This window comes from Hippocampus guttulatus, chromosome 14 (assembly GCF_054856545.1).
Source record: "Hippocampus guttulatus isolate MCC_2025c chromosome 14, RoL_Hgut_1.0, whole genome shotgun sequence".
NCBI classification, from domain to species: Eukaryota; Metazoa; Chordata; class Actinopteri; order Syngnathiformes; family Syngnathidae; genus Hippocampus; species Hippocampus guttulatus.
In genome coordinates, this window is record NC_141274.1 from 10612119 (window position 1) to 10625153 (window position 13035).

General features: G+C 44.1%; 1 long non-coding RNA gene across 1 annotated transcript; it reads left to right on the forward strand.

Annotated features, from left to right (window-relative positions):
- The first annotated feature begins 1831 nt into the window (after window positions 1-1831).
- Window positions 1832-8922, forward strand: LOC147194995 (uncharacterized). The gene is made up of 3 exons (XR_015102911.1): window positions 1832-2061; window positions 3696-3854; window positions 8734-8922. It is a non-coding gene; the product is annotated as an uncharacterized LOC147194995 (long non-coding RNA).
- Window positions 8923-13035: the final 4113 nt, after the last annotated feature.

Below are 13035 nucleotides of genomic sequence, written 5' to 3' on the forward strand. Positions count from 1 at the left end.
GTCACCACAGTGGGACAGCAAGACAGGTTGCTCTCGACCAGATGAACGAAAAAAAAATAAAAATCCCGACGTAGGTTTTCATCATTCGCGCATGGCAAATATCCACGCGAAGTCACATGAGATCACTTCAATTGTGCTGACTTTGATATGACTTCCTCTTTCATGTCGCCGAATGTGGTGATGATTCAAATTCATGCGACGAACCTTACACACTGGAAGTTTATTTCAAGTCTGAAAAAAAATATTCAAGTGGCTCGCAGATGCACCGTGAGATGAACACTCGGGAAAAAAAACGGGGACGTTTCCAAGTGATAGCCTGGATCAAAACATGGTCGTTACTCGCACATTCTCTTGTGGATCGCATTCATATTTAATCAGGCGTATGTTCAATCGATTGGTTTCTTCTTCTACTCGGTGGGTTTACTCATGCTCTTTGGGCTCGCGAATTACTTCTTGATCGGGATGAGGATGTCTGAGGACAATGCATTCACCTTGTCCAAAGTGAAATTGTTATTTTGCATACAGGTGAAAGCGGATCGATAAGACGACCGCAAGAGGAAACGATATGAAAGGGGCTCACGGGAGCAGCATTACAGCCATCCCTGACTTTTGATTTTGATTTTTTTTTAATTATTAGTATTTTTTTTGTCCAAGGCCGTGTCGGTCCCTGCGCAACAACGCGGCACACAAAAGAAAGAATAATTTCCCAGTTTCCCGGCTCCTGTCCGACCTCGGGTTTTAATGAGCTGCCAGTGAGCTGTCTGCAAGGAACAAAGTGGCGAAGGGATCACATCGGCTTCAATGCCAGTCAACACGTTGACCCCAACAAGTGTTATTATTCCCGTGCAGGGGGTCAGGGATTATTTGATCCCTTCATGCCTTCAGATGCACACTTTAAATCATTCGTGCCTTCATTATATACTCACGGCGCTGCATATTTGTCTATAGATTTTGCTTTTGTTTACTCTCCAATCGCTACGGCTACAGGGAACATAGAAAGTAAGAGATGGGGAGTGTTAGCCGCGCGTCCGAGCTGCAGACAAAGTGAATGACGCTCGGCCTCCGGCGAGTGGATTTCGTGGCGTGCGATTTGCTCGCAAATTCTTCAACTCGTGTGAAAAAGTGTCACGGCGGTGTGAACATCGAGTGCAGCATGAGAACAAGCGACACGGCGTGAGGGCGACATTCAGCGGCGGTCGAACAGCCTCGCGCATCAAAACCGATGTCGTTTCGTTTTTTTTTATAGCACAACAATGACGGATTGACAGCCAAAAGCTTTTGCTGTCGACCTCGGAGCGTGTGTGAGAACGAATGTGGGTGACTCTCAATGTGCACAGATATATGTTCTGTTCACTTAATTTGCGGTCATGTCATCGTGGCCGAAAGCCCATTTCACCCATAGCCAAAGAAAGTGCTTCGAAAAGAGCTTTCACAGGAAAGAAATGCGATGAAAGACAATAGATTATCTCACCCCCACCCCCATACCCTGAGGTACACACTCGCATACACAATTTCGCTCTTCGGCACATGCGGAACAGGATCATAAGACGGTAATAGGCCATAATGCTCGACTCAGGAGACAAAGACGAGACATATCACCTTCATTGCATGGATTGGGTGAGACAACATAAAACCCCTACGACCTGAATTGCGCGTGTGTGTGTGCGCGCGCGCGTCTCTCGTGTCTCACTAGGAGAAAAGTGTGTATTTGTTCAGTAAATGTAGCTTGCAGGCTTCGGGGTTTATGGGACGTATTCCAAAATCCAAAAGTGAGTAAACAGCGCTTCATCAAACATTTAGCAAGAGAGAAATGTTGTTTTGTTTGTTTTCTTCGATGCTTGTAGCATTATACCCACTTGTGCATCGACTACAACGATGAGAGAAATTCTTTGTGAGAATCAAAACATTTCTCCTTCAAAGCCGATGACAAGACGACGAGGCTCGGCGCTCGCCCGGCAACGATTCGCCACGACAAACGCGCGGCCCGGACGACCCGCATTACGGAAAGACGAAGGATCGGAAAAGCGCACGGAAACAAAAGCACAGCGTGGCGAAGCACAGGTGAGCACTTTTCTTTTCACCTTCTACGCGCATCTGCGAGCACAGCCCGAGAGAGGGACGAAATGGTTGAAATGTGAATTCATGACGTTCCATCGACAAATTGACAGTGGCAACGCTGTGGGTCAACAAGCGAGACGTTCACGAGATTGGTGGTTTTGTATGAGAGCCTCGCTTTTGTCACTTCATCTCTCTCTCTCTATCGCTCCCTCTCTCGCATTCACACACACGCATGCATTTTCATGGAAATTATAGGCCGCTGAAATGCGGCAACAAATACAGCTGGTGAAGTGCTTTGAGGTGTGCGCCGGCGCAGTCGTGTGTCATGCTAGCTTTGAAGAACCTGACGAGTGACACGACTCCTCTTGATGAAACGCATTTGTATGCAAGTGAGACTTGGAGGGATCGGAGGTTTTAGCGCTAGTGGGCGTTTATAAATGATGAGGTTTGGTTTTAAAGTGTGCTTTAAAACCTTCTGATCTTTGTTGTCGCTTGCGTAACATCCGGCGAATCTGCATTCATATTCTGCTGGCTGAGATGAAAGACTTTTTGGATCGACGAAATCAGATGGTCAACGTCTAATGGCGATTGAACCTCATCGAACTCATTTCTTTTGCGGCAGTGGGAATCATGACCTCGTCGCCTCAATTAGAATGTACCGTAGGGTTCTGTATCTCTCATCGCAACCTCCAGTGAACCGCTGCGAAACGAAGAACGCCAAAAGATTTTGTTCTGCACTCACAGTGCGTTAAGTCAACAGACAGTGTGAAATGTATCCTCCAATTGTGTTATTGGCAGGACTCCTTTAAAGGCGTTCTTCAGTTCACCACTACAAATTTCACGCTGATGTCACATTATTTTGGTAAAATAATTTATCTTCCTGCTGCCCCCTTCATATTTCAAGACTGATTTCCTGAGTTTTTTTTTGTCAATTACTCGCAATCCAAAACTTGATGTAGTGCCCCTAGAGGCGGGCAGGAGTAATGCAGGCATTTCTCCCGGTCACTATAAAACGCGGGTGCCGGATGATTGACTGGTATTTCGCCCATTATTGTGCAAACGTTTGCCACTTGGAGTTTTTTTCCGTGCCTCACCTCTTGTGTCATCCATGAGGTCATTCCTCGACCTCATTGTCATTTCGCCAGAAGCTTGTGTCCCAAGCTCCTGTCAGCAGACTCTCCTTCTCCTTCAACACTCCCTTATAACCTCCACCAACCATCTCTGGCTCACTTTTGGGTCCTCTGCTCGCTTTACATTTCGTTCAGCCACAACATGCTTACGCAATCATACTCTGCTCTCTCTCTCGTGAACCTGAAGCTCAACAACAAACATCAAATTAGAAAATCAATATAAAGCATTTGAGAGGACAAAATGAGATGTCACATGACCGAGAGCAGCTTTATCGTTTCACTTGAATGTTAATGTGTGTGTGTAGGAGTGTGGCTGTTTGTGTGTGTGTATGTGTGCATGCGCCTGTGTGTTTGTGTGCGTGCGGCTGACGGTCTTTCCACAGTATTTGGAGAGCCATTAATATCAATTGCACCCAGCAATTTACCTGGGCAAACCATTAACATTGGATTAAATGTCAAGTTTTGGCGTATACCGGTAGTTTCCCAATGTATCCCCTTATTTTACAGATGCTTGTTCTGCGCCACCTGCCAAATGACCTTTGGTCTCACCCGGGCCACGCCGCTGACAAGTCTCTTGCTCTCCCCCTGGGTTTCACCACCCCTATTTGGCCAGATTTTTAGTTTTCTAAGCGCAAGGAAGCTCTGACCGGCAAATGATATGCAGAGGTAAGTGGAGCTCATTACTCACTGTCACGGGGTGAATGACAGGAACAAGATGTGTGAAAAAAACGCACACAGAGGGCTATTTATAAATAAGAGTGTAAGGAGCCGATAGGTTGACATCCCATTTCATGTCTTTTCCACCTCACCGTCCTGCTACAATTGTCTGCCTTTCCCCGAACAGCTGGCGCCAAAGCGGCAAAAAGATCCCGAGTGTACACATACGACAAAAATTGGCGATTCTTTCCCGTATGCAGAATAGACGTGCGGTGGAACTCCCGTACCCGCTGCTCCTGGCGAGCTACGCGTTTCCGATTTCCTTTAATTGGTAACAGGTGTCCCCGGGGTGGGAGCGGTGAGGAACAGCAGACACGCTAATGGTTTGCCTTGGGAGCTGTGCATTAAACACAACATGGTCACTCTCCAACGCCGATACAGCCCTAAAGAACTCTCCCTGATTGATTCCCACTGCAGCGGCATCACCGGGGAATTACGTAAACACCCTCAGCCTGGAATGTCGTTATTGCAGCATGCCAACCTCGATTTTTCTTCACACAATGGAGAATTGCGATGTAAATCAACAGTGCGCCATATACCGGAAATGATCATAACAAAACATTTGCCAAGCTGAATAACTCGGTCGTCAACGCTTAGAAATGATGTCACATATAAACCGGGCCATGTAAAGTCAATTACAACTTGTCATTCTCATATTCCATTAATGCGAAACACGGCCCTGAAAATGAGGCACCCCGCACAGTCCGGATCAAACCTTTTATTTTAACTCGTCTTGTAGCGTTGGAGACAAACAAGTCAATAAATGATATCTCGGCTGTTCTTCAAACTACATTTAATTATCCTCAGGCAGCTTCATGGGAGAGTAGTTTTTTTTTTTGCTTGTTTTTTTTCTGGGGGGGTGACAACCCCTGTGATTTCAGCCTTGCAGGCGCGCGTGCACGCACACGCACGCACGCATCAACAAGCACGGCAAGAGTCATTCATCATGGTGTCAGTGTGGAGCTGGCTAAGAGTCGGGGAAAAAAACGCAAATCGCCCGCTTAAGTGTTTGTGTGAGCCATCGCGTGTGCGTTTTAGAAAATCACAGAGCGGCACAGTGGGGCGACGGGTTAGCACGTGGGCCTCATGGTGCAGAGGTGCCGGGTTCGATTCCGGCCCCGACCTTCCTGTGTGGAGTTTGCATGGAGTCAATGAGGTCCCAAACGTCCATTGTGTCCTGGAATCGTATCGCTGATGTCATCATGTCATATGTGACGCCACTTGTCTCTGATTTGACGGGGAATGACGGGAGCACTATTCGCAGAGTAAAAATTAGAACTCAAGCATACGTTAAACTCTTGCCGCTCAAGGGAATGCATCCACTAAGAGAAGATATTTGTCTTCCATCTGCCCCCCCCCCACCGCCCTTCCCGGCCCCCCACATGCTCCATGGTGGCTTGTGGTATTTTTCTGTCTTCCCCCACAGACCCAATTGCCTCCTCAGCATCATCTCAGCACAATCTTTGTCACAAGGACTATAACGCACCAGACCGCACTGTGTGGTTTGGCTTCATAATGTGTCCCACGACTGCAATTGTAGCCACGGGCACACCGCCCCGCACGAGCTCGACATGCAGCCACGCGCGAATGGGAAGAGTGCTTGTGAAGCCGGGCGCTTTGCTTTTGAGAGATGGATTGCTTAATTTCTCGGCCATTATACCCACTAGATTTGCACAGAAATGACTGCGACTACGACTCGACGAAATTTGCAGGAGAGTGGTTATTACTTGTGCGAATACTGCTGTGAAAGTGGGACTTGGTACGCCGGCAAAACGTGCGCAATCCTTGAAGTTGTCCTGGCACCCAAAGGTCAGTTTCCCCTCAAAGCCCCATCGCTGTGGTGACATTTCCAAGTTTCCCATCGGAGCGATCGGCGTTCGTAAGGGCCAGTCCAGGAATGTCACCAATTTAAAGCTTGGGAGGTTAAAAACATTGCTGAGATGTGGGTCAGACGACGACGGGATGAAATCGCGCCTTTTGGAGGCGCTGTGAAAGTAAGCGCAGTGGAACATCCGGAGAAGGCACACAAGGGCGGGCGGGCAAGCGAGGCAGTTGCCAAGAGCCCCAAGCTGAAGGGGGCCCCGAAAGACAGTTGACATTGGCCCAGATCAATCTCCAAAACAATAGCGCTGGTGTAGACGTTGAACTCACAATACGGGAGGGATCCCCTGCATCGGGCCCTTGACTGGCTGCTGGCGGCTGCTTGCCAGGAAGGGGCCCGGGAAGACGGCCGATATTGGCCCGTATCAACAACAACTGGCAACCCCGACAGACACTGAAATGACACGGCAGGATTCATGAGTCTCCCCAGTGAGGCCCTCGACTCGAAGGCTTGTTGTCAAACACAACGTGAGGAAATGAAGTGAAATTCAAGTCAAAATGATCACTCACGGTTAAAAAAAAAACCTTTTTTTGAAACCAGATGGCAGCGCAAATGTGTATCTGTTCCATGAGATAAGTATAAATGCCAGCTGATCCTACTGCCAAGCATCCAAAACGTGTACTGCACGTCATCAGCGAATAGTAGAAACTCTAAACAGCAACTGTGAGAAGTGAAATCTGTGCAGATGGGTGGGGCATGCCCGGAACACCTCACCAGGGAGGCGTCCAAGAGGCATGCTAATCAGATGCCCGAGCCACCTCATCTGGCTCCTCTCGACGTATGTTTGAAGATATTGTTTTCCGTTCACAACCATTTGAATGTACTTACTAAGTGCAGTCGCACGATATTTTCACAGGCAGGAAATGAATGAAGGTGTCATCGTCTTAGTTGCGGCCGTGCTCCGTCATGGATGTCCAACCTGTTGCGACTTCTTGGTTCGACATTCAAGCATGTGTGTGCCTTTAGCGCGAGCAGAGTTCGGTCTGCTCTGATGCGTCAGCTCATTACTTCCTAGATTGTTGTCAAAAGGTGCTTGCGACGCTCCCCTTTGATGGGAAAGGTTAGCCGCCCGCGCTAATTTTGCCAGCCGTCTCTGTTGAAAATAAGCAAGCCATCAAACAGCTGATCTTTCATGGGTGAAATGAAAGTCTTTCATGAAGCAAGATTGCAAAAGGCCCAACAAGGATTCGAGCCCTGTGAGACTTCATTCCCAGGGAAGCTTTTTTTTTTTTTAATGAGTTACCTTTTCCATCACCTTCATCCTCAGTTAAAAGTCAGTCAGACATAAAAATGACATTTGCATTTTAATCAATTTCGCTGATTCAAAAGGCGGCTTGTAGAATAAACCTCGTTTATTCAACACACGCTGAGGTGTTCGTAATACACACCCTGAGATCTTTCCGACTCCAAAGAATTTGGCCGCGAATGCAGACAGACAACATGACCCGCAGGAGAATTTCACTCTGACCTGCTGGCGGCACGGCGGCCGAATGATTTGCCTCGCAAGTCAAGACGTCCGAAGTTCCACGCCCAGCTCAGTTGCCCCACGTCGTCGCAGGTTTTCTCCCCGCGCGTCGGGCACAATTTCGAGTGTCGCCAGCGAAGGATTCTCTTTGGAACATTTTCTGTAAAATAATGACGTTGGTTGACTTCTATGGTTTTGCTCAGTCGTGCTTTTGGGTCCATCCTGAGATTCGGACCAGCATGGACAAATCTGTGTTTTTGATAACCTAAACCCTTAATCGCAATGCATCAGCAGTGTACGGACGGTTAGTGGGATACATCAGATGTGCGCCGGTAGCGCTCGCAAACACAACTGTTCAAGCGCGATTACAGAATACAGTGACCAGACATTAGGTACACCCGCACGTGAACCAACGTGGGTCAAATGTGCCTTCGTGTTGATCATCTTCAATTAAAATGAACAGTCATGTCTTACGATGAGCAATTGTGATACTTTATTTAACATATTTTTATGTCGACCAAAATTAAAAAACGTGTAAATGCAATGATTACCTCTCAAACAGCAAAAGGGCGATGAACATTTTTAGTCCTTGTATTAGGTCCCATAAGATTATCCACGTCTACCGGAAACAGGCCGACCGTTCACATCTTCTGTATGCAAAAAGAAAACAGCGTTGTGTTCATAATTTAAAAAAAAATCAAAAACAGCTCATCACATTATACTATGAGATGTGTCGATCCTCGTGACTCTCGTGTGTGTGTGTGTGTGTGTCTGTGTATGACCGTCACCTGGAGATTTGTAATCGCCACTAACAGCTGTTTGAATCACACACACCGGATAGGATTTGACTGAGCCGGTATAAGCACTCACGTTGGCCTGGCTCCATGAAAGACCAATTGTTGGTCGAACTCTTCACTACAGTATCCAAATCATTGCTGCGTATCTCTGACGTGTTTCTATCGGTGCCGCTCGACGTCAGCTGAACTGCCAACCTAAACGAGTCTCCGTTTCCTGCAATAAAAGTTCACCGGGAGCTCGACGAAGCGTGTCGCAATCTAGAACGAGCATTTCCAAATTGTTTGCATCGATGGAAACACTTGAGTGGGCACTCCAAAGTCTATAGGCAAGGGCCACGTGATTCCCGAATGTGTGAAATGATTCAGGGAAAGCGAGCCGGTGAGCGCTTAGGGGGCAAACGAATTGTCAGCATTCTCACTGCGTCGAGTGCACTTTGGCCGTGCAAAACGGATCATTAAGCTTATGTGAGTGCGCTTTCATGACGCTTATTTTCTCGCAATTTAGCCTCTCGCTGCGTTTGTCACAATGACAGTTTTGATTGGCTTTGGCTTCCTTTTGCAGCCAAGGACTGTTGTCATGACTGACAGCACATTCATTCCATGATACTTTGGGGTCAATAAAAAACAAACGGAAACGATGTCGTGCACTCATGCTTTTTTTTTTTCCTCTCCCTACAATTTCAGGTGAAACAGCAGATTTGGCTCGAGAGATGAAACGCATCTTTAACCCTTTGAAGGACAGCGGCCATTGGAAATGAACAATATGGCCGCACATCCCTCCCCTCCTTCCATGTCTTGGTGGGAGTCACGAGGAAGTGTGTGTGCGTAAAGTGGCAGATGAAAACAGATGATAGCTTCTACTAATTGCAATGTAGTCTAACCTTATTAGGCAAAATTGTCTGCCCCTCCCCCCCCCCCCCCCCACCAAAATAAAGAAAAGTGAATACTGAGTGCAGAGTTTCTGAAGAACTTATTCACCTCTGTGAACGCCTTACTATCCATGGTCGTTTTTTTCGGCTAAAAACGGCTTACTATACATGGTCCTTTTTTTCGTCTAAAAAGTCCTTACAATACATGGCCGTTTTTTTCGGCTAAAAACACCTTACTATATATACATGGTCGTTTTTTTCGATTAAAAACGCCTTACTATACATGGTCGTTTTTTTTGGCTAAAATTTCGTCCAAAAACGCCTTACTATACATGGTCGTTTATTTCATCCAAAAACGCCTTACGAAACATGGTGGTTTTTTTCAGCTAAAAACGCCTTTCTATACATGGTGTTTTTTTTCAGCTAAAAACGGCTTACTATACATCGTCGTTTTTTTCGGCGAAAAACGCCTTACTATACATGGTCATTTTTTTCGGCTAAAAACACCTTGCTATACATGGTCGTTTTTTTCGGCTAAAAACGCCTTACTATACATGGTCGTTTTTTTTCAGCAAAAAACGCCTTCCTATACATGGTCGTTTTTTTCAGCGAAAAACGCCTTACTATACATGGTCGTTTTTTTCAGCGAAAAACGCCTTACTATACATGGTCGTTTTTTTCGGTTAAAAACGCCTTACTATACATGGTTGTTTTTTTCAGCTAAAAACGCCTTACTATACATGGTCGTTTTTTTCGGCTAAAAACGTCTTACTATACATGGTCGTTTTTTCCAGCGAAAAACGCCTTACTATACATGGTCGTTTTTTTCGGCTAAAAACGCCTTACTATACATGGTCGTTTTTTTTCAGCTAGAAATGCCTTCCTATACATGGTCGTTTTTTTCGGCTAAAAACGCCTTACTATACATGGTCGTTTTTTACGGCTAAAAACGCCTTACTATACATGGTCGTTTTTTTCAGCGAAAAACGCCTTACTATACATGGTCGTTTTTTTCGGCTAAAAACGCCTTACTATACATGGTCGTTTTTTCCAGCGAAAAACGCCTTACTATACATGGTCGTTTTTTTCGGCTAAAAACGCCTTACTATACATGGTCGTTTTTTTTCAGCTAGAAATGCCTTACTATACATGGTCGTTTTTTTTCGGCTAAAAACGCCTTACTATACATGGTCGTTTTTTTCAGCTAAAACAACTTACTATACATGGTCGTTTTTTTCAGCTAAAAACGCCTTACTTTACATCGTCATTTTTTTCGGCTAAAAACGCCTTACTATACATGGTCGTTTTTTACGGCTAAAAACGCCTTACTATACATGGTCGTTTTTTTCGGCGAAAAACGACTTACTCTACATGGTCGTTTTTTCCAGCGAAAAACGCCTTACTATACATGGTCGTTTTTTTCGGCTAAAAACGCCTTACTATACATGGTCGTTTTTTTCAGCTAGAAATGCCTTACTATACATGGTCGTTTTTTCCAGCGAAAAACGCCTTACTATACATGGTCGTTTTTTTCGGCTAAAAACGCCTTACTATACATGGTGGGGGGTTTTTTTGCGAAAAAGCCTTACTATACATGGTGGGGGGTTTTTTTGCGAAAAAGCCTTACTATACATGGTCGTTTTTTTCGGCTAAAAACGCCTTACTATACATGGTCGTTTTTTACGGCTAAAAACGCCTTACTATACATGGTCGTTTTTTCGGCTAAAAACGCCTTACTATACATGGTCGTTTTTTCCAGCGAAAAACGCCTTACTATACATGGTCGTTTCTTTCGGCTAAAAACGCCTTACTATACATGGTCGTTTTTTTTTCAGCTAGAAACGCCTTACTATACATGGTCGTTTTTTTTCGGCTAAAAACGCCTTACTATACATGGTCGTTTTTTTCAGCGAAAAACGCCTTACTATACATGGTCGTTTTTTTTCAGCTAAAACAACTTACTATACATGGTCGTTTTTTTCAGCTAAAAACGCCTTACTATTCATGGTCGTTTTTTTCAGCTAAAAACGCCTTACTTTACATCGTCATTTTTTTCAGCTAGAAACGCCTTACTATACATGGTCGTTTTTTTTCAGCTAGAAATGCCTTACTATACATGGTCGTTTTTTTTCGGCTAAAAACGCCTTACTATACATGGTCGTTTTTTTTCAGCTAAAACAACTTACTATACATGGTCGTTTTTTTCAGCTAAAAACGCCTTACTTTACATCGTCATTTTTTTCGGCTAAAAACGCCTTACTATACATGGTCGTTTTTTACGGCTAAAAACGCCTTACTATACATGGTCGTTTTTTTCAGCGAAAAACGCCTTACTATACATGGTCGTTTTTTTCGGCTAAAAACGACTTACTCTACATGGTCGTTTTTTCCAGCGAAAAACGCCTTACTATACATGGTCGTTTTTTTCGGCTAAAAACGCCTTACTATACATGGTCGTTTTTTTCAGCTAGAAATGCCTTACTATACATGGTCGTTTTTTCCAGCGAAAAACGCCTTACTATACATGGTCGTTTTTTTCGGCTAAAAACGCCTTACTATACATGGTGGGGGGTTTTTTTGCGAAAAAGCCTTACTATACATGGTGGGGGGTTTTTTTGCGAAAAAGCCTTACTATACATGGTCGTTTTTTTCGGCTAAAAACGCCTTACTATACATGGTCGTTTTTTACGGCTAAAAACGCCTTACTATACATGGTCGTTTTTTCGGCTAAAAACGCCTTACTATACATGGTCGTTTTTTCCAGCGAAAAACGCCTTACTATACATGGTCGTTTCTTTCGGCTAAAAACGCCTTACTATACATGGTCGTTTTTTTTTCAGCTAGAAACGCCTTACTATACATGGTCGTTTTTTTTCGGCTAAAAACGCCTTACTATACATGGTCGTTTTTTTCAGCGAAAAACGCCTTACTATACATGGTCGTTTTTTTCAGCTAAAACAACTTACTATACATGGTCGTTTTTTTCAGCTAAAAACGCCTTACTATTCATGGTCGTTTTTTTCAGCTAAAAACGCCTTACTTTACATCGTCATTTTTTTCAGCTAAAAACGCCTTACTATACATGGTCGTTTTTTTCAGCGAAAAACGCCTTACTATACATGGTCGTTTTTTTCAGCTAAAAACGCCTTACTATTCATGGTCGTTTTTTTCAGCTAAAAACGCCTTACTTTACATCGTCATTTTTTTTGGCGAAAAACGCCTTACTATACATGGTCGTTTTTTTCGGCTAAAAACGCCTTACTTTACATCGTCATTTTTTTCGGCGAAAAACGCCTTACTATACATGGTCGTTTTTTTCGGCTAAAACAACTTACTATACATGGTCGTTTTTTTCAGCTAGAAACGCCTTACTATACATGGTCGTTTTTTTCAGCTAAAAACGCCTTACTATACATGGTCATATTTTTCGGCGAAAAACGCCTTACTATACATGGTCGTTTTTTTCGGCTAAAAACGCCTTACTATACGGTCGTTTTTTTTCGGCTAAAAACGCCTTACTATTCATGGTCGTTTTTTTCAGCTAGAAACTTCTTACTATACATGGTAGTTTTTTTCAGCGAAAAACGCCTTACTATACATGGTCGTTTTTTTCAGCTAAAAACGCCTAACTATACATGGTCGTTTTTTCGGCTATAAACGCCTTACTATATACATGGTCGTTTTTTTCAGCGAAAAACGCCTTACTATATATACATGGTCGTTTTTTTCGGCTAAAAACGCCTTACTATACATGGTCGTTTTTTCGGCTAAAAACGCCTTACTATACATGGTCGTTTTTTTCGGCTAAAAACGCCTTACTACACATGGTCGTTTTTTTCAGCTAAAAACGCCTTACTATACATGGTCGTTTTTTTCAGCTAAAACAACTTACTTTACATGTTCGTTTTTTTCAGCTAAAAACGCCTTACTATTCATGGTCGTTTTTTTCAGCTAGAAACTTCTTACTATACATGTTCGTTTTTTTCAGCTAAAAACGCCTTACTATACATGGTCGTTTTTTTTCAGCTAAAAACGCCTAACTATACATGGTCGTTTTTTAGGCTATAAACGCCTTACTATACATGGTCGTTTTTTTCAGCGAAAAACGCCTTACTAT